Here is an 18,825-nt window from a genome sequence, read left to right on the forward strand (position 1 = left end):
TAAGTATCTACTAGTGGAATTACTGGATTGTATGTCTTTACTATTTTTAATTTTTTGAGGAAACTCCATGTTGTTTCCACAATGGTTGCACCAATTTTTATGGCCAATAAAGTTTTCCAAACTTTTATTGAATAGACTATCCTTCCCCATTGGGTATTCTTGCCTCATTTATTATATATTAATTGACCATATAAACGTGGGTTTACTTCTGGACTCTATCCTGTTCCATTGATCTATGTGTCTCTTTTTGTGCCAATAACATTTCGTTGTGATTATTATGCATTGTATTCTATCTTGAAATCTGGGAATATGATACCTCCAGCTTTGTTATTTTTTTAGACAACTTTTTTTTTAAGTTTATTTATTTATTTTTGAGAGAGAGCATGAGGGAGACAGGGGCAGAAAGAAAGGGAGAGAGGGAATCCCAGGCAGGCTATGCACCATCTGTGCAGCCTGATGTAGGGCCCGAACTCACAAACCACGAGATCATGACCTGAGACGAAGTTGGGCGCTTAACTGACTGAGCCACCCAGGCACCCCTGTTCTTTTTCCTAAAGATTGCTTTGGCTATTCAGGGTCATCTGTGGTTCCATACAAACTTTATAATTATTTGTTCTAGCTCTGTGAAAAGTACTTTTGATATTTTGATAGGGATTGCATTGAATCTGTAGGTTGTTTTGGGTAGTATGGACATTTTAACAATATTCTTCCATGCTGTGAGTATATCTTTCCATGTGTTTATATTACCTTCAGTTTCTTTCATCAATGTCTTACAGTTTTCAGAGTACAAATATTTCACCTCTTTGGTTAACTGTATGCCTAGGTATGTTCTTCTTGGTCAGTTGTAAATAGGATTGATTTTTAAAATATTCTTCCTGCTTTGCCATTAACATAAAGAAACAAAAGATATTTCCCTGTGTTATTCTTTTATCCTGCAGATGTACTGAGTTTATTCATTTTATAGTTTTTGATGAAGTTTTTATAGCTTGCTTTATATAGTATCATGTCATCTCCTAACACTGACTGTTTTACTTCTTTCTTACCAATTTGGATGACTTCTATTACTTTTTCATCCAATTCATATGACTAGAACTTCCAGTGCCTATGTTTAGTGAAAGTGGCAAGAGTGGACATCCTTGTCTTGTTCCTTTTCTTAGAGAGAAAGCTTTCAATTTTTTTCTTACAGAGTGTGTTGTTAGCCGTGGGTTTGTCATACATGGCCTTTGTTAATATTGAAGTATATTCCCTCTAAATCCACTTTGTCAAGAGTTTTTATCAGAAATGAATGTTGAATTACATCATATGCTTTCTCTGCATCTTTTGTGATAATTATATGGTTTTTACTCTTCATTTGGTTAGTATGGTTTATTACAACGATTGCCTTGTGCATGTTGAACCATCCTTGCATACCTGAAATAAATTCCACTTGATGTGGTGAACTTATTAACATATTGTTGAATTCAGTTTGCTAATATTTTATTGAAGAATTTTGCATCTTTGAACATCAAAGATATTGGCCTGTAGTTTTCTTTGTTTTTTGTTTTTTGTTTTTTTGGTACTGTCTTTGGTTTTGGTATCAAGGCAATGCTGGCCTTGTAGAATCAATTTGAAAGTTTTCCTTCTATTTTTTAAAATAGTTTGAGAAGAGTAGGTATTCACTTTTCCTTAAATATATGGTAGAATTAATGTGTGAAGCCACCAAGTCTGGACTTTTGTTTGTGGGAGTGTTTTGATTCAATTTTGTTACCAGTAATTGTTGTGTTTAGATTTTTTTATTTCTTGCTGATTCAGTTTTTAAAGACTCTCTTTTTCAAGTAATTTATCCACTCTTCTAAATTATCCAATTTGTTTGCTTATAATTTTTCATAGTATCACAGTCCTTTGTATTTCTGTGGTAGTAATAATTACTTTGTCTTTTTCATTTCTGATCTTGTTTTTGTGACCTCAGTTGGTCTTTTTCTTGGTACATATGGCTAAAGGTTTAACAATTTTGATCTTTCCAAAGCTCTTGGTGTCATTGATATTTTCTATTGTCTTTTAAGCCTCTTTTTTATTTCTCCTCTGATTTTATTATTTTTTTCCTTCTATTATTTTCTTCCTTCCTGGGGTTATTTTTTTTCCTTCTTTTTCTAGATTCTTTCAGTGTTAAAATGCTTGAGATTTTTCTGTTTTTTTTGAGGTAGGCCTGTATGTATGTATTTCTTCTAGACCAGTTTTGATGTATTGCAAATATTTCTGTGTCATAGTTCTCTATACATTAGTCTCTAGGTTTTTAAAAATTTCTTCATTGGTATCTTGGATGACCTCTTAGTTATTCAGTAATATGTTGCTTAATCTCCACATTTTTGTGTTTTTTCCAGTTTTCTTCCTTTTATTGATTTCTAGTTTTATACCATTGTGGTTAGAGAAGATGCTTCATATGGTTTCATTCTTCTTGGATTTATTGATACTTGTGTGACCTAATATATGATCTATCCTGGAGAATGTTCAGTGTGCACTTAAGAAGAATGTACATAATATTGCTATTAGATGGAATGTTTTTGTATACCTATTAAATCCATTATGAATTTTCTTTTTAGTTTATCTATTGATGTAAGTGGGGTGTTAAATTCCCTTACTATTTTTATATTTCTGTCAATTTATCCCTTCAGATATGTTAATGTTTACTTTCTTCATTTGGTATTCCTATGGTGGGTGTGTGTGTGTGTATTTTATATCTTCTGGTTGGATTGACCCTCTATTATTATGCCTTTCTTTGCCTATTATTGTAGTCTTTCTTTGAAAGCCAATCTTGTGTAACAGTATAGCTACACCAACTTTCTTTCTGTTTCCATTTGCGTGGAATAGCTTTCTCTATCCCTTTACTTTTGGTCTCTGTGTGTCCTTCCTTCTGGAGTGAGTCTTGTAGGCAGCATGTAGATAGAATGGCTGAATGGCTTTAAAAAAATACCTATGTCTTTTGATTGAAGAATCTTGTTTATTTACATTTAAAGCAATTATTGATAGGTTTTTACTTAGGCATTTTGTTAGTTGTTTCTAAGCTGTTGTTGTTATTACTGTCCATTTCTTCTCTTTTTCTATTCCCTCATGGTTTGATGGCTTTCAGTAATGATATGTTTGCATTCTTTTCTTGTTCTCCTTTGTGTATTTATTGTAAGTAAATTGTGGTTTTCCTGCATATAATTCCCATTGTTTTTCAAAGCCCATCATTTAGGAAGCTCATTTCATGTAGGATTGAAGGGTTGTAGTACTTGATGTAGAGCACAAACACTTCACTTAGGGAAAAGTTCTGTATTTTTGAGATTCCTTTCACGTGTGGATTGCTGTGATTGGGGAAGATATTTTTGTGTAGGACTTTTTCTGCCTTCCCTACCCATCTTAAAACTGTTCTTTTTTCCTTTGTTGTGGAGATTCTGCTCACCTAGTTTTCTTGCCTTTTTAAGAAAAATATTTCATATATATTTGCTCTGTGGGATGGAGTGAGGTCAGTATGTTCCAACTCTGCCATTTTGAACCCAACCAGGATTTAAACTTTTAATAACCTACCAATATATCATACACAGTATAAGCTGTCTTCTTCACTTTTTACTGTATGCCCCTATTACTTACCTTATAACCGGAAGTTTGTATCTGTGATCACCTTCATCCATTGTACACTCTCTGCCTCTGGTAACAACAAGTTTGATATATTTTCCTGTGAGTTTTATTTATCTTAAGATTCCACATATAAATGAAATCATGCATTATTTGTCTTTCTCTGGCTTATTTCACTATTTAATGCCTTCCAGGTCCAACTATATTGTTACAAATGGGAAGATTTCCTCAATCCTTGATGGCTGATATTCCATGTGTATGTACTTTATATACATGTATTTATATGGATTTCATTATACACACACATACACTTATACATAATTGTGTATGTGTGTTTTTTGTTGTTTGTGGTTGTGTGTGTGTGTGTGTGTGTTAAGTCTTATATATTTTGGATACTAACCCCATATTGGATATATCATTTGTAAATATCTTCTCCAATTCAGTAGATTGTATTTTAGTTTTATTGATTGTTTGCTGTGCAGAAGCTTTTGATTTTGATGTAGTCCCAATAGTTCATTTTTGCTTTTGTTTCCCTTGTCTCAGGACACATATCTAGAAAAATATTGCTATGGCTGATGTCAGATAATTACTGCCTGTGTTCTCTTCGAGGATTTTCATAGTTTGAAGGCTCACATTAAGATCTTTAATCCACTTTGAGTCAGGAACAACCTGTGTCTCCATCTGGGTCAAATTTTTTGTTTTTGTTTTTTGACTTGAATATAACACAGGATTATTTTTTCCTTTTCGTATTCCGAATATTGTAGAAAAAGTTATCAACCCTATGCTTAAAAGGAAAGCCAGTGGTAAGCTTAATTTTAAATTGGTTGTGATTTCTGTAAACCCTGACTTTTTTTTTCTTCATGAAGGACCTTGTAAAACTGCTAAAGTTGGAGGAGTCTAGGACTTAGGATAAGCACCCAGCAGAGACAAACCAGTATTGAACTTAAGTAATTTAACTTCACCCCCCTTCTACCCCACCCCGGTATAAGAACTCTGCTCTGAAATTACTTGCTTTACTATGGATTTTCACTTTCTGGAATACACTTGAAGGACTTGATTATTTGAGAAATCAGAATGATCTCAGTACAAGACTTCTTCACTTATATCATGCCCCTTAAGTTAGACACCACTGTATTCTGACAGATTTGTACTGCTTTTTCAGGGAGTGAACACTCCCGCTTCCAGGTGTTTCTCAGCACATACACTCCCTTCCTTTAATTTCACTATCTGTCATGGTGATGTTGCACCACAGTGGATGTGCTTTTCCAGACTTTAGGCTGAAAGATAGATCTGAGAATTTTCCCTAGTTGACAGTTCACCGTCATTTAAATGTTTTCCTAACCTAAATTATGCAAAGCGCAGATTATCTTCAGCCGTAAATATGGTTTATTACAGGTTTGTATTCCCTATTGGTGCTCATTGCTCATGCCATAATTGCTTTTCTTGCTAGAGGTATAGATTTGCATTATGGTCCTAATACCTAGTTATTTACGGAAATGAAGATAAAGTACAAGAGTATGATTATCTCAAAAGGGGATCCAATAATTAGGCTGTAGAAAAGTTAGGATTGTTTCTAGAGGAACTTTTGCCCAAATAAGAACTCAAAAGTTAGTATCTTTAAGGTTTTACTTATTCCTTTTATATTAAAAAGCAGCAACAGCAAAGCTCCGAGCACTAACTCTTCCTAGCTATTTGCTGTTTTAATCATTTACACAGCTCTAGTGTCTGGAGAGAACTCAGGATTGTACAGCTTTTGCTGAATTAGTTTGGATAATTTGCAATAAAACAAAAACCTCTGTTAAAATTAAATACTAAATGGAGACGGGACTTTAGAAAACCCTGAGCAGATAAAACCATTTCAGCTGCATAAGCAAAACTAAATGTAACTTATTTCATGAACGTAAGTGAAACTTACTTTTTATAAGTGCCTTTGACAATTGTAAAGAAACTTAGTTATTTTCCTAAAAATTGCATGAGATAATCACTTTAAACCAATCCCCTGCCATCTGGATATTTCCATTTTAAATAACCAATCATTGTAAAGATTAACAACTTTTTCACTTTGATTTTATAAGTCATCCTGTAATTCTATGCCCCTGAGCTTCATATCCATTTTTATTTTATTTTTATTTTTTTAATGTTTATTTTTGAGAGACAGACACACAGAGAGCATGAGCAGAGGAGGGGCAGAGAGAAAGAGAGGGAGACACAGGATCTGAAGCAGGCTCCACGCTTGGAGCTGTCTGCACAGAGCCCGACACGGTGTTCGAACTCACGAATGGTGAGATCGTGACCTCAGCCAAAGTCAGACGCTTAACAGACTGAGCCCTCCAGGTGCCCCCATTTTTAATTTTACAAGCTCCCATGTTTTGAACTGTGTTATATGCACAAAAATATCTTACTACTCTTTGTTGATTTGGTGGTTTTGATACTCCTAGATTTTTGACACCTTAAAATGAGGTAGCTTCTTAAGTAAAAGGGAAAGAAATTTTCCTTAAAAATTCATGCTGCTGAAATTTATATTGACTCCTTCCCTTCTCTTATAGTTTCCTTCCTGGTTTACCTCCTATAATACAATTCACAAAGTCATTGTATTAAAATCAACAATAATTTTATTATAGTTTAAATCAAATTCAGGGTAAAAGTTATATACTGTTTTCATATCAGAAAAGAGGTAAATGGGACAGTGTCATTGCTATTAGAACAAGTAGCATTTAGGAGCAGAGTCCAGATAACTGGTCAAGAGTCACACTTAAACATGTTTTCTTTGACGCACTTTCATTTGGCTAGTACTCTGCATTCCTTACAATCTGGCGTCACTCTCCTTTCTTACTATGTTTTCAGAGTTTCATAGCAAATCCAGAAATAAATAGCTTTTATTCTGTAAGCAAATAATGTTGACCTGTAGCCATGTGCCAAGCGCTCTTTGCAGGGCTGAGGATTTAAAGGTGAGCAAAACAGATCTGATCTGATTTGACCAAGAGCTGTAGTCTGGTGTGAACAACCAAATACTCTCATGAATAAGTAATTATTAATTGCGATACAGATTTAAAGAAAATAAAGGTACTTTTTAGGCTATGGAGTGAGGATATGGCACATGAGCTGATACATGAAAGGTTTAAGAATGAAAAGGTTGGAGGGGAGGAGGAAAATTGGGCAGTGGAAAGAAGACAGAGTTGTTAAAAGTGGAAAGATGTAAAAGCAGAACATAATGAGGCTATAAATGGCAGGGAATAGCATGTTTGGGTTTTGGAAGGCCATATTAGGGACTTTCATCTCTAAACTCAGAGCATTTATTGTAGGAGTAATGGGAAGGTTTTGAAGAGGTACAAACAGGAAAATGTCAAATAAGAATTTCATTTGTTTAAAAAAGATGATTGCTGACACAGTGAGGAAAATGAACTGGAGAGGAGCAAAAGAGAAGAGAGAAACTAGTTACACATCTACTGCAAAAGTCGAGAGAGATGATGGCAGCATGGACCAGGATGGGGATGGCAGGGAAGACCGAGCAATGACAGAAATCAATGGTATTTGGGCATTGAAATTTCATAGATTTTACAACAGTTGAATACTTCTCAACGTTTATATATTTATGATGAAACAGGCACTATCAGAGGTGTAAATTAGTATCTCCACTTGGGGACATAGTTAGTATTGTGTCTCATGAGTGCGAAAAATGCTTAACCCTTTTGCCTAGTAATTTCTTATCTGGGAAACCATTCAAAAGAAAAAACCCTGAAGTACCTAAGGCTTCTATGGACAAAGATGTTTACTACTAAGGAACAAGTGCATTAGTAAAGGTAATTACCTGCATATTCAAATACAGATGAAAGACTACTTTAATTCTGATATAGTTTTCTCCATCATGTCTAATTTTTAAATGTTTACAGTGAGCGTGTTTTACTTAATCAGAAAAATTAATTTTTTTAACTTTATTTTTTTTAGTTTATATCCAAATTAGTTAGCATATAGTGCAACAATGATTTCAGGAGTAGATTCCTTAGTGCCCCTCACCCATTTAGCCCATCCCCCCTCCCACAACCCCTCCAGTAACCCTCTGTTTGTTCTCCATACTTATGAATCTCTTATGCTTTGTCCCCCTCCTTGTTTTTATATTATTTTTGTTTCCCTTCCCTTATGTTCATCTGTTTTGTCTCTTAAAGTCCTCATATGAGTGAAGTTATATTTGTCTTTCTCTGACTAATTTCACTTAGCATAATACCCTCCAGTTCCATCCACGTAGTTGTAATTGGCAAGATTTCATTCTTTTTGATTGCTGACTAATACTCCATTGTGTGTGTGTGTGTAGACACCACATCTTCTTTATCCATTCATCCATCGATGGACATTTGGGCTCTTTCCATACTTTGGCTATTGTTGATAGTGCTACTATAAACATGGGGGTGCACGTGTCCCTTCAAAACAGCACACCTGTATCCCTTGGATAAATGCCCAGTACTGCAATTGCTGGGTCGTAGGGTAGTTCTATTTTTAGTTTTTTGAGGAACCTCCGTACTTTTTTCCAGAGTGGCTTCACCAGCTTGCATTCCCTTCAGAAAAATTAATTTTTAAGGGCCCAGTATCTCAGCGACTATCCATAGTATTAGGTCTTATTTAAAACATCACACTTAAGTGCTCGCTTCGGCAGCACATATACTAAAACATCACACTTAAGTTTTAATAAATAATAATAAACAAACTTAAGTTTTAATGCTTTACCTTCCATCTGCAGTTTTCAAGGATTTGGTTGGAGGGTAAAGGAAAGTGAAGGCCTAAGTAAAAAACCTTGCTGAGAATATTTCATAACCATAAAACTGTAAGCATCGATAAATGAGTATCTCCGTTTCATGGTCCAAGTGCAAGATCTAATATATTCAGTAAATGTACGTAGACTATTCATGAAGGTGTATGAGTACTTAATAGATTTATTAATGACAATTTGGGTGTAATAACTAACCTCCAGTACCTCCGGGGTCAATAAGGGTGAGTAGAGCAACAGGAAGAAGGTGAGGGGCATAATATTGCACAGAACATATTGCATCCCATGCAGATGGTATTGTCTCTTCTAGGCTTTTTTATACAGCACTAGGGAGAACCACAGAATGGAAGAATGACAGAGCTAATAAAGTGGTAAGAACATAATCAGCAAAATCTGGTAGCTATGAGATAAAGTCAGGAGAAGTAGAAAAGATGGTCATAAAGTGAACTAAGCTGACAATCAGATTTTCTAGGCATGTATAACATACAGTTTTCCCCCTTAGTACCCAGAGGAGAGAGAATTTTCTCTTCCTTTTCTTACAGCCTTAGGGCGTCCTTGGTGTTGGGGGTGGTGGTGTTCACCTTTACCCTGTCTAGCTGTTAGGGACACGGAGGTCAACAACCAAGGAGTTCAAATGGGAAAATTTCCATTGTATTTATTTGTTTTTCTTTTATAGCCCTTCCCTCAATTTGCAATTATATAGTCATCTTGTTTATTGTCTGAATCTTCCATTTAAAAGTAAGATCCATGGAGTCAGACATGTTTTTGGTTTACTGCTGTGTGCCCCCTAGCCCGCAGAGTGGTCCTATACTATTAATCAAGGGAATAAATGGAGTGGTAGTTAAGTGGGAAGGTAACAGAGCATTAGCTATGGAACGTGGGGAGGAAGTGGAAAGAGTCTGACCTTCAAGGCCATGCAACCATCATTTCTCGCCTGCTCTCCTGCCAAAAGGTAGTGGAAAGGTCCAGGCAAAACAAGGCCAGAATCCTCCAGCGATGTGAGGACCTGAGAACAATACTACTCTCAGGATTAGCACACTGATAAGACAAAATTACAGAAGGCTATCTTGTTTAGAAGGAAAAGAACACTTGGTAACAGTCTCAAAGGAGAGAGAAACAGCCAGGAACCTGTTCTCGGTGGGATCAGGTAGAGTACAGTTTTAAGTAAAGAAAAAATTCATCTGAGCACATCTATTCCACATAACAATGGATTTTAGTAAAGCAGTCTTATAACCCCTAAGAAGAAATGTGTCTGTCAAAATTACCGAACTGAAAAAGTCTAGAATTGAAGTTGTCTGAGAAGTTTGAATCCAAAATTACACCCTAATGATTTAACAGAGTATGATAACAACGGCTACAGAGATTCGTGCATGTATGTGTATAGCTAATGTGCACTATAAATGGATGACACTGAAAAACAACACCTCTTACTTTAAGTGCACTTTTCCTTTTCTGTCATCATACTGCATTAGAGGTCTCCAGAAAAACCAAATCAGTAAGATCAATAGATGTACCTATTTCCAGTCAGAGAAGACCAGTGTTCCAGCTCAGACAGGCAGGAAGACAGGGAACTCTCCTTTACTCTTCTTATTCTATTCAGGCTTTCAACAGAGTAGATGAAGCCCAACTACAATGGAAAAGGCAATCATTTTTACTAAATCTGAGTCTACCAATTCAAATGCTAATCTCCTCCAAAACACATTCACAGATGTATCCCCAACAAGTGTAACAAAATACCTGGGCATCCTGTGGGCCAGTCAAGTTGACACATAAAACTAAGCATCACAAAGGAACATAAAGGCATGACTAAATCCACTGAAATCCCATCGTTTTTACAACATCATTTTGTAGTTTTGGAATCAATAGTTGCATCCTTTATTACTGCAGCAGGATGCATTAAAATGTCTAGATGCCAGCACCACTAAGTGCAACAATCCAGCCAAATAACATTTTATAGCTGTGATATCCACAAAAGGTGGTATTTCAGGATTTAGCCTGCCTGCCAGAGAGGTTTAAATTTATAAAGAGTTGCAAAAGATGACATTAAATGTTAAGATATTTAGCATGATAAACCACTAGTTTATAATATTCATAGTAGGGAAAATTATATTGTAATGTTTAATACACTAAAAATAGTGATTAACCTTACTGTAAAGTATCAAATTTTGTTTAAAACTGGGATTTTATCACTCATTACATTCAAATATATAAGATCTCATTCAAAGCAGCACCTTTGGAGAAAACGTACCCTACTGAACCTAAGTGAGGGGGGTTAGTAAAACATAATAGAAAATATTTATAGGTATTTAATTATGGTCTCTCTTGTGTCTCAGTTTTGAAACAAAATTTTTCTGTGTAATTTCCTTTATCACTTCTCTTGGTTCTAGTAACTTGTAGCCATTACTTAATAGAAAATTCAGGGCACCTGGGTGGCTCAGTCGGTTGGGCGGCCGACTTCGGCTCAGGTCATGATACTGTGGTCTGTTCAGTTCGAGCCTGTGCCAGGCTTTGTGCTGACAGCTTGGAGCCTGGAGCCTGCTTCGAATTCTGTGTCTCCCTGTCTTTCTGCCCCTTCCCCATTCGCACTCTGTCTCTCTCTGTCTTTCAAAGGTGAATAATTGTTAAAAAAAAAAAAAAAAAAAAGAAAGAAAGCAAAAAAAAAAGAAAATTCACCCACAAAAGATGATTTACCCTTACTTACGATATCAAAATAGTGAACCACAGCTTTAAAGGCAGTCTGAGATGGTACCAGGCAGGAGCAGCACCACTGACACACAGGTGTATCTCCTTAACACCAATTTGAAGGCAGGCCGGGGTAAAGAAGTTTCCATGGGATGAGAGTCTGAGAATTTGTCTCCAAATATACTCTTGATTTCCTGGTGGATGGACTTTCCTCTTTGCTCCAGTCCTGATTGTTTGCCACCTGTGTGGGTATTTAAGAGATTGGTAATAAACAAGTTCAACACTTGTAAACCAACAAGTACATAGTTGTTGTTTTCTTCTTCTTCTCCTCCTTCTCCTTGTCCTTCTTCTTTTTATACTAGATATATTCCTTCAGACTACAGAGAAAGGATTTTGCTCTTTTGAGGGGAAAGATAATCCTCTCTTTTCACTTTCCCACCTCTCTCAACCTGGGTAAGGATGCATGTTGTCCTGGGGTGCCTGGGTGGCGCAGTCGGTTAAGCGTCCGACTTCAACCAGGTCACGATCTCACAGTCCGTGAGTTCGAGCCCCGCGTCGGGCTCTGGGCTGATGGCTCAGAGCCTGGAGCCTGTTTCTGATTCTGTGTCTCCCTCTCTCTCTGCCCCTCGCCTGTTCATGCTCTGTCTCTCTCTGTCCCAAAAATAAATAAACGTTGAAAAAAAAAATTTTTTTTTAAAAAAAGGATGCACGTTGTCCAGATTGGGACCGGAAGCGTCGTTGTGTAGGAAAAATAAAAATTCAGAGGCTTAATCCTCCCTGTTGAAAATAAGGGAAGGGACTTTCCTACTTCCTTTTCCTAGAGCATTTACTTCAGGAACCTTGTAAGTTTTTTCTCTGTCTCTTCAAGATGAATATAAATACTTAAAAACTAAATAAGTCTTAGACCAGCTTTGTAACCCCAGAATGTCTTCTTCAAGGACCTGGCAGTTGGATGTTAGGGATGTGATCATTCTTGATGATTGCCTCTCAACTTCCAGTTTATGGGGTGTATCATATTGACTGATTGGCAAATGCTGAATCATTCTTCAATCCTCGCAACATATCACACCTCTTCTTTTCAGTGTATTGCTGAATTCATGTTACAAATATTTTGTGGACAATTTTTGTATCTATGATCATCAGAAATATCTGCCCATAACTTTCTTTTCTTGTGGTATCCTTGGCTAGTTTTGGAATCATGGTAAGGATGGCCTTATAAAATGTATGAAACATCCCTCTTTCTTCAAAGAGTTTTAGAAGGATTGGAATTAACTGTTTTTAAAAATTTTGGTAGAATTCACCAGTGAAGCCATCTGCTCTCGGACTTTTGTTTGTTGCAAGGTTTTTGCTTACTTAATAAATTTCCATAGTAGTAATTGGTCTGTTCATACTTTGTATTACATCATGATTTTTGAAAGCTAGTAAGTTTCTAGGAATTACTTCTTTTCTATAGGTTGTTCAATTTGTAGCCATAGAATTCTTTATATTCTGCCTTTTATGATGCTTATATCAGTTGTGATATCTCTTTAATTACTAATTGTATTTGAGTCCTCTTTTTCTCTTGGTGAGTTTACCTAAAGGTTAATGGATTTTATTTGTCCAAGAACCAGCTGTTGTTTTTGCAGCTCTTCTATTTTTTTGTTTGTTCTATTTCATTTATTTCTGCTGCAATTTTTGTTACTGCCTTTCTTGTACTAATGTTGAGCTCTTTCTCCTTACTTGAGGTATAAAATTAGGTTATTTGAAAAAATAATTTTTTTAGGTAGGTATTCATTGCTATGAGCTTCTCTCTTGGAACTGCTTTTGATGAATTCTACAAATTTAGGTATACTGCATTTCCATTTTCATTAATCTCGAGGTACTTTTTTTTTTTTTTACTGGATTTCTTTGCTGACCCATTAATTCTTAAGTGCCATGCTGTTTAACTTCCACTTATTTTAGTATTTTCAAATTTATTTCTTATGATTGATTTTAGTTTCATACCATAATGGTCAGAGAAGATGCTTGATAAGACTCCAGCCTGCTTAAATTTAGTTAAGACTTGCTTTGTGGCATAATGAATGACTGTACTGGAGAATGACTAGGCACTTGAAAGAATGTTCTGGTGTTTTTAAGTGGAATGTTCTGCACACATCTTTCAAATCCATCTGTTACAATGTGTCATTTAAAGTCATTGTTTCCTGATTGATTTTCTGTCTGGATTATCCATTTATTGATTTAAGGGGGGAATTAAAGTTCCCAACTATTATAACATTGCTATTTCCCCTTTTAGGTCTATTTACATTTACTTTATATATTTAGATACCCCATGTTGAGTACATACATGTTTATAAAATCTTTCTTCTTGGATTGACCTCTTTATCATGATGTAATGTCTTTCTTTTTCTATTCTTACTGTCTATATTTACTTTTTTTTCTATTTTTTTTAATGTTTGTTTATTTTTGAGACAGAGGAAGGGGCAGAGTGAGAGGGAGACACAGAATCTGAAACAGGCTCCAGGTTCTGAGTTGTCAGCATAGAGCCCGATACAGGGCTCAAACCCACAAACGGTGAGGTCATGACCTGAGCTGAAGTCTAACCAACTAAGCCACCCAGGCACTCCTTTATTGTCCGTATTTTAAAGTCTGTTTTGTGTAAGGATAGCTATCCCAATTTTTGTTTGGTTTCCATTTGCGTGAAATACCTTCTTGCATCCCTTCACTTTCAAATCTTGTGTTTCCTGAAGTCTGTAGTGATTCTCTCTCGTCTCTCTCTCTCTTTTTTTTTAATGTTTATCTATTTTTGAGAGTGAGAGAGATCGGGTGCACAAGCGGGGGAGGGTCAGAGAGAGAGAGAGGGAGACACAGAATCCGAAGCAGGCTCCAGGCTCTGAGCTGTCAGCACAGAGCTCCATGCAGGGGTGGAACTCAGGAACCATGAGATCATAACCTAAGCTGCAGTCAGACACTCAACAACTGACTGAGTCACCCAGGCACCCCAGTAGTGCTTCTCTTATAGGCAGCATATGGAGCATTATTATTATTATCCATTCAGCCACCCTTTTTAAAATGATTATTGATAGGCCTGTATTTGTTGGCATTTTTATTGTTTTCTAGCTGGTGGATCCTCTCCTTCATCTCTTGGTTTCTTTTTTGGTGGTCTTAGGACTTCCTCTAGTGGTATGCTTAGATTCCTTTCTCTTTTGGCCCTCTATTACAGGTTTTTGCTTTGTGTTTACCCTAAGGCGTATATATAAGAACTTATAGTAGTCTATTTTAAGTTGATAACAGCTTAAGTGAACACATTCTAAGGCTTTACATTTTCACTCTCTTGTCTCCTGCCACACACACATTATGTTTTTCATGTCCAATTTTATATCTTTTACTCTTGTGTATACCTTCACTAATTATTATTTTTTATTTTCTCTTTGAATCATTATACCAGCTTTATAAATGATTAATCCACTATTTTAACTATGTACTCACCTTTACCAGTGAGATTTATACTTACCTAAGTTTTGTTACTAATTACTTCCCTTTCTTTGCAGCTTACAATGTTTATTGTAAGACTAGTTTAGTGGTAATGAACTCCCTTAGCTTTTGCTTATCTAGAAAACTGGTTACTCTCCTTCACTTCTGAAAAACTTTGCTGGGTAGAGAATTATTGGTTGGGAATTATTTCCTTTTAGCACATTAAATATATCATGCCACTCCCATCTTGCCTGCCAGATTTTTCTTCTAAGAAATCTGCTTATTTCTTATATGGGTTCCTTTGTCTGTAACAAATTGTTTTTCTCTTGCTTTTAAGATGGTCTCCTGCCTTAAACTTTTTACATTTTAACTTTAATGTGTCATTGTATAGGTCTTTTTTGATCTTATTTGTTACTATTTGGGTCACCTGGATCTGGATATCTGTTTGCTTCCTCAGTTTAGGGAAGTTTTCAGTTATTTTTCTAAAGCAAATTTCCTGCCCATTTTCTGTCTTCGTCAGCTCCTGCAATGTGAATGCTAGTCAGCTGAGTATTGTACCCTAAGTCCCTGCTGAATCTAGTCTACTGTTGAACCCCTGTCGTGTATATTTCAGTTCAGTTATTGTATACTTGAGCTCTGTGACATCTTGTTTGTACTTGTTTCTGTTTATCTCTTTGTTGACCTTTTTACTGTTCATCATTTCCAAAATTTGGTATCTTTATTTTTGGGTTTCTTTTCTGATGTCTCATTTTTTTTTTTTTTTAATTTGGAACACATTTCTCTGTTTGTTTATATTGCTTGACTCTTGTGGTCCATATGCATTAGAAGAAACTGCCTTTTTCTCCCAGTTTTAAACCGTGCCTTGTGTAGAAGACGAAACTGATCATTCAACCCTGCCTCAGCTCCTGGTTGTCTTTCAAGCATGTGTTTGAAAATATGTACATATTTGTACATATCCAAATAGCCAATTTTATTTTTAATAGTTCCCAGGAGTTGAATGTGTACCAAAACCAGGCAGTGTTTCAGAGGGGGTGGGAATCTTAACTCCTAGATTAAGCTTGATTGGAGTACAGGCCTCAGGCAGCAGCTTTTAAAAAGAATGCAAATCTATCCAATTCTGTAAGGCCACAAGTGAAATGCCACTGGCCACCAGAAACAAGCAATTTAGAAGTACCCATGGGGTAGCAGTCATAAAAATGGAGCTCCAAACAAGTGTTTGGAGCACCTCCAGTGTTCCTAGATGTGTGCTATTTCTGAAGCCTGCCTCGAAAGCCATAGTGCCAGAACACGTGATTAGGCCTCTTCCACAGAAAGGCTGGGGATGTGTTTCAATCTGTGCAGTGCCCTGGGGTGGTAGCCTGCAAAAATTGTCTCTCTGGTTACACTGTCATGGGACCTAGTAACACAAACCCCCACACGCATCAGATCCAGGAGAATAGGGGGTGTTCCTTGGGTGGCAGCTGCAAAACCCAGAACACCAGACACATACAAGAGATTGCCTCCAAGAGATACTGGTGCTAAGTGACAATGGGTGAATGTGACGATTGTGCCCACCTTGAAAAGTCTCTGGAAAGCTTGTCATCAGCCCCTAGATACGTGTTTAATTAGATCTCAGCTACCATGATAAGGTCATAAGCCTCTTTCACAGAAAGACTGGGTTCCTATGTCCGTTGCTTCTTTCTGTATGTACACTGAAGGTGGTAGCTTTTTCAGAAATCAGAGGAAGAGCAGGAAGATGGTGGCTGCAGCCTTCATCCCTGGAGAGTACGGCGGACTAATGCTTTAAAAGAAGCGAATTTCAAAGGACCGCTTCTGTGTTGGGCACTGGAGCACAGGGGTCTGCATACAAGCACTTTAAGGCCAATTACTTAGTTCACCACAGACTCACAGGGTGGTTTTCAAAGCCAGATATTTGGGGGCAATCTCTCTCATGTGCCAGTCTTCCTAATGTGGGTTCCTATGCTGAGAAACCTGTGTCTCAGCCTTTCCTACCTGCTTCCATGTATTTTATCCCCAAAGGGCAATGTTCCAGATTTCACTATAGATAGGGGTTATCCATGGGAGGAGGTGAGTTTAAGATCTTTGTGTATCACTATCTTGAACCAGAACCTAGAGGTGGATTTATTAGATTCAAGGATATGCAGACTTTCATAGTTTGTTGAATACACATTTTTCAATATCAGGAAAAAATGAACTACAGTACCAATTCTCAACTGGAAGAATAATTCTTCAGCAACATGACTCAGTAGCCTAATAAGACCATTAGGAATAAATGTTGAGTACAGTAACACGGTAATACCAATTTGATATTTAAAAAAAAGCATAAAAGAATGAATAATGGAAACATAAAGTAGCTTTTCTGCATTGAGGAAGCCTGGGTTTATACTTTTACTGGTGATCCTTTCAGTATGCATTACATGCTACTTGGGTGATAGCATAATCTGTTTGATCCACCCCTGAGAAATTCTATTTTTATATAATCTTCTCAGAAGGAGCTATAATGAACTGGATCAGTATAATGACCAGAAAAAACAACTGGAATTTGAAGGTTCACTTTAACTTAAAAACAAATGTGTGTTCATAGTGAAACCATGAAAGATAAGTCACTGCAGTATATATAAACAGAATTCTGTTCCTTACATGTAGTTTGGGAATGAACTTTGAACACAGCTGTAAGTTCATTATAATTTTTGTTGCACTTAGCGCATCGACATGTATACCCAAAGTGGGCAGAAAATGCAATGAAACATCTGGTCCTGCGGAATTGGAAATTTTGACAAAGTGAGAGTTGAGCAGGTGGACAGATTTAGATGTTTGAAACAGGCCAAATGATTAGTGGCAGTTTATAGAAACAAATTTATCTAACTCATGTGAATATTAGCTTTCAGTTCTTTGGTCAACCACTATGCATCCTGTTTTCTTAACAATAAGGAGTGTGGAACCACAATTTTTGAGGGCTTTTGTTTTCATATTTCCATTTGGTTCAAGAATATAGATGAAAGAAATAAAAGCTCTATCAAGGACATGCTAAGAAACATACAGAAGGTAAAAGATGTACTCAGTATTGAAGAAAGTGTTGGATTTTAAGGGGCACAGGTACAGATTCATAGACTTTCAGTGAGGAAGAGGAAGAGAAAGAACTAACACACATAGGTGGAAATGCTAGTTAAGGTGACTAATAGTGAAAAGACCCAATTATATTTGTTACAGGTTCGTGGTAGTATTCTGGATTATTTTAATTTTTAGCTTTTTAAATTGTGAAATGAGCATATGTTATTTCTATAAGAAAATAAGTAACAACAAAAGAAGCCAGTAATTATATGTGATTTGTGAGCTGTATTTCAAATCTCATCCTGGAGGGCAATGGTAGTGTTTGAAAGAGCAGCAGCATTACCTGTAAACTTGTTAGAAATGCAAATTTTTGAATTACACTGAATCAGACTCTCTAGACGCAGAACACAATAATTGGTGATTTTATAAGGTCTCCAGGTGATTTTCTTTTTATTTGGTTTGGAGAGAGACAGGTAAGAGCAGAGAGAGAAAGGGGACAGAGGATCCCAAGTGAGCTCTCAAGAACCATGAGATCATGACATGAGCTGAAATGGGATGCTTAACCCGCTGAGCCACCCGGGTGCCCCAGGGTCTCCAGGTGATTTTGATGCAACTCAAGTTTGAGACCTATTGTTATAAGATATCATCATTTCCTTTTAAAATATCAACCAAATCTAACTTAAACACATTAAACAACTTACCACGGTCACTCAGATGGCAAGGGATAGAGTGAGGATTATAAATGAGCCTTTTTGAGATCATAAGCAAGTATATTTTCTGTTAAGTACCATTACCTTCAATAAGAATGTGTTTTTTAAAAAAGGAGCAAGTGTATATAGCTATTATTGGGCTGACATAATTTATTTTGGCATCTGTAAATGCACAATTGCTGGACTGATTGTTAAAGGAGAAGTTAAAGTTTCCTTATAATTACAACACGTACAAGGCTCAAAAACTGGCTGAACTGCAGAACATCGTCTATATTTCTGAAAAGTATAATTAAATGAATGGAAAACTAGCATCTTGTTAGTTTGGATTGCTATAACACAGTAGTCTAGACTGGGTGAGTTTTACAAACAATAGAAATTTCTTACAGTTGTGGCAACTGGAAGTCCAAGATTAAGGTGCTAGCACAGTCAGGTTCTAGTAAGGACCCTCTTCCAGATAGTATATTGCCCTGCAGACATCTCACTGTTGCCCTTAAACAATGGAAAGAGAGTAGCTAGCTCTCCTGCCTCTTCTCATAAAGGCACTAACACCATTCACAAGGGCTCTACCCGCATGACTTA

Source organism: Herpailurus yagouaroundi, unplaced genomic scaffold, assembly GCF_014898765.1.
Source record: "Herpailurus yagouaroundi ecotype Mexico unplaced genomic scaffold, PumYag 29, whole genome shotgun sequence".
Lineage (NCBI taxonomy): Eukaryota > Metazoa > Chordata > Mammalia > Carnivora > Felidae > Herpailurus > Herpailurus yagouaroundi.